The sequence below is a fragment of the Bufo gargarizans genome, chromosome 6, assembly GCF_014858855.1.
Source record: "Bufo gargarizans isolate SCDJY-AF-19 chromosome 6, ASM1485885v1, whole genome shotgun sequence".
Lineage (NCBI taxonomy): Eukaryota > Metazoa > Chordata > Amphibia > Anura > Bufonidae > Bufo > Bufo gargarizans.
Window position 1 is genome coordinate 77,227,434 of NC_058085.1, and position 2,830 is coordinate 77,230,263.

General features: G+C 47.7%; 1 pseudogene; it reads left to right on the forward strand.

The window, feature by feature from the left end:
* Nucleotides 1-544: 544 nt before the first annotated feature.
* LOC122942776 lies at nt 545-780 on the forward strand (annotated as a pseudogene).
* Nucleotides 781-2,830: the final 2,050 nt, after the last annotated feature.

Consider the following 2,830-nt stretch of genomic DNA (forward strand, 5'->3'; position numbering starts at 1 on the left):
TGGAACGCACGCCTCCGAGCGGCGTCCGCGTGCCAGAAGGAGCCGGCCAACCACCTGTCCCCCCCCCCCCCCCGAGTGTAGCGAAGGCCGCGTGCGCTCCACCGTGGAACGCACGCCGCCGCCGAGCCGCCAGGAAGGTAAGGAGATCGGCCGGCGACCAGGAACAGGAAGCGCGTGCGTTCGACGCACCCGCCGAATGAAGCGCCGGTAAGAAGCTGGACTGCCGCTGTCCTCTGCTCCGTAATACTGACTCTCACTTACCCACTCGAAGTGAAGATGTCGCGCGAGGCGGCCGGAGGAACAAGGAGTCACACGTCACAGTCGAAAACGAAATGTCCATGAACGGGAACGCCTACTAAGGTGAGGGAAGAGGGGGTTTATAAAGGCTCAAGCCCCTCCCACAAATGCAGGCTGAACTTCAGCCTTACCAACATATATATACATTTTTATATATGGGTGTATATAATTTGTTTGGGGGGGGAAGTAATATATATAGAAAATTCATTAGTATTTTCCACAATGATGGTTTGAAGAAAAGTCTTATTTAGATTTTTTTGGTTTTGTGAAACGTTAAGATTTAAGACTTAAGATCTGAGTGGAAAAGAAGAAGAAAAAAATAAATAAAAATCTGTTCTTATCAGTTTAATATCTGATACGTCCCCTATCTGGGTACCATATATTAAATTGATTTTTCGAACAGGGAAATGGAAAAAGAGCTTGCTCTGTCCACTCCACGCATTGACCTGGTATTCCAGTACCTCCAGGACCAGTGCACCCCTTCTAATCCAGTATGAAAAAACTGAATGAAATAGATAGATTGATTGCAAGCATCCTTCCAGCAAGCAAGTGGAAAGTTGCGTTTGTTCTGCCTCAGGAGTCTGCACTTCAGCTTCTCCTCTCTCTGCCCAGTCAGTGCTGTGCTGCTTACTGCGTACCTGCATCTAGTCTGTCAATCTCCTAATTGCATCAGCTGTCGGTTTGTTCCAGCACCAAGCAACCCAGCCAGTCTCCTCACACCCCAAATCCAATTAAGACTGTAGGGTCAGTTAATTGGCTTATCACCTGAATGAAGTGTTTGGACCTCCACGCACCTTGGGTTTGATTTGGGCCTGTTGTGCACACCTGGGATGCTAAGTTGTTCCTGGCACTTGACCCTTTCGTAGCAAGTTGGCTGGATGTAACCATTTTGCATTTCCAGTGCTTTAATAAATGAGTAAAGTTTGCCTGTGGAAAGCAGAAGCATGAGAGCGTCAGACCTGCGACGCTAGGCTCCGCCCCCCAGCACGCTGGCCGCTCGGATCGCATGTTTGCTGTCCGTGGATCCCGCCATGTGAGACGCCGAGACGCCGGTCCTGTAATGTGAGATGCTTGGGGAATCTCCTGCTGTTGCCCTTGCCTTGCTTCCCACCCTGCCGGCGCCCAGATCCGCTGATCCGCTTGATATTCTGGCCATTGACGCTATCTCCCTGCCACAGGAGTGGTGAGTTGTTGGATTGCCAAGACTGAAGGAGGCTGCTGGGGTGGAGTGGTGGTAAGGCATGCAGACGCTATGAGGGACCGGTGCAGTAGGCGGTGAGCAGGAGGTAACAGTAGACCTTGGTAGAAAGAGGTTTCAGTAACTCTTTTATGGGACTTGTTGAGAAGTTACTTTAATTGTTGTTTGGCAATCTGTCATGCCGGCTGATATAACTGCCCCCCTCTCCTCAGTTTGATAAACATTGCTGGAGACCCTTAAATGAGGGTGAAGAAAGACGCGGATGGGGAGAAGTGTATGCTCGGGAACGTGAAATCAAATGTGAAATCTAATGTGAAATTAGAAGCGTATGCTCTAGAAAGTGTCGGCTGAAGCTGGTGCGGTCTTCTTAATACTGGTGGAATAAAGTAATGAAGTGAAAGAGGGGAGAGGGAAGGGAAGGAAAGAAGGAGAAGAGAAGAAGAAGAAAGGAAGAAAGGGAAGGGGAAAAAAAAGACGGGAAGACGAAATATCTAGCCGGTGGTCTATGATATCATATGGCGGTCGTTACAGTCCCTGACTCCCCCAGCTTGATTGTGCTTAATTTTATGAAGAACCCCCCTTATGAACCTTCAACCCTTCTAACATTTAATCCTTCTAATACTTCCATCCCTAACCCCCTTTTGGATTAAATCTGGATTAACGGACTATCATCTCTACTTACAGTGCTATTTTACTCTATCTCATGCTGAAGATTTAACTGACAAGTGGATATTAAGTCGCTGTGTTTTTTTTTCAGAGGTGACTGAGTCTCTTCATGGAAAACAAGGACAACATCTATAACCTTGGACGGTTTTGTTATATCCCCATTCCCCTCTTACTGTTGTGGTTTTTTTTTTTTCCCTCTCTCTCCTTTTCTTCATCGTTTTCTTCTTTTTGTGTTATTAACAAATTGTCAATACTTTGTTAATTTCCTTTTTTCCCTGTGACTTGTGGTGGGTGGGTTGACGGGAGGCAAGAAGGGGAGGGAGATAAGGGGAGCTCAAAATGCCACCTAAGAAAGGCCCTACAGGGGTTGTAATAGGAGATCAGCTACGGGATTGGAGACTGGGCCCAAACAGCAGGGTTTAAATAAATTTTTAGCTCCAAACTAGCCAGGTTTTGGGTCCCCACAGAAGGAGAGAATGACAGAACCAGGGTCTCATGGTCTGGTGCAGGACAGTGGGACCGTGGGGGGAGGAGGGGAGAGGGGAACAGCAGTAGCATTTACAGAAACTGATGCAAAGATGATGAAAGACATACTTTGACTGTCTCGAGGATGGAGAATGTAATGGGGAATATAGTGACCCAGATCGGGGCAGTGCAAAAGGATGTTAG